Genomic DNA, 1087 nt, shown 5'->3' on the forward strand with positions numbered 1-1087 from the left:
GTATCCCGGTGGTCAGTAGGCAGAGGAGCCCATCGCTGGGGCCGGCCCCACGCCGGCGTGTCCTGCAGGGAGCACTGAGGGCTCTAGGTAAATTCTGCCAGTTTGCTGACACGGGATCCGCAGCGTTCGAGTAAACCCAGACACGCAGGTGTTGCCGCACGCAGCCGTGGCATTGCACGGGCGTGTTGCCGATGGCACTCGCCCTCCGTTGGCACCACGCTCGTCGTGCTCTGCTGAAGCCTGGGGTCTCTGGCTTGTCGTGTTTCCTATTGATGAGCACGGAGGGATGGACAGCGACGCTTAAAAAAGGACCTGGCTTCTCTCTCCAGCTCCTGCCTTGCGGGGCCGGGGGCAGCCAGCGCTTTCAGCAGATCCTGGCAACACTGGGTGCAGCTTCCATCTCTGCTGCCAACTCCCTGGTGACTCGGGCAAGTCATTTTCTAAAAGGTCTTGGCCTCTGCGCCCTGCGCTCTTAAATAAAGCGGTCGCTGTAGCTAAAGCCCACTCACTGCCTGGCTGTCCAGGCCCGGCCGTGCCAGGCGGGGGATCCGGGGGCAGCTCTGAGCATGGGCTCCGTCCCAGGCTCTGCCTCGAGCCCTTGAAAGCACAAGCACCTCCTGGAGCCGGAGCAGCTTTCCAGCACGGTTCCTGCCAAGTGAGAATAACTGGTGCAGCTGGTCTCCCCGCTCCCCTCCACCCCACATTATATATAATTGCCTGTTTTAATTAATAAATTGGAGGCCACTCAAAGGAAAGCAGCAAGATTTGTTACAAACACTGCAGGGATTGTCTGCCAGCCCCGAGCCAGTCATGTCATGGCGGATTTGAATCGGTCTCCCTTTGAATTCACTCACAGACAGATCAGGAGATTTACATCCCCCACTTCGTCTCCCCAAGCCTTGCACCTCCAGGCTGCAGGTCCGGATCCCGCCCCGGCAGTTATCTGGCAGCTCTCCGGCAGCTCCTGATAACCTGCGAGCAGCGGGCGCAGGCTGAGCCCCGTCCACACCACCGCCGCGCCGACCGGCTGTGAGGTCTAAGGGATGCTGGTGGCGTGCGGTCCCCGGCTGGCTCCTTGCATGGCTCT

Source organism: Pygoscelis adeliae, unplaced genomic scaffold (genome assembly GCF_000699105.1).
Source record: "Pygoscelis adeliae isolate BGI_AS28 unplaced genomic scaffold, ASM69910v1 Scaffold239, whole genome shotgun sequence".
Lineage (NCBI taxonomy): Eukaryota > Metazoa > Chordata > Aves > Sphenisciformes > Spheniscidae > Pygoscelis > Pygoscelis adeliae.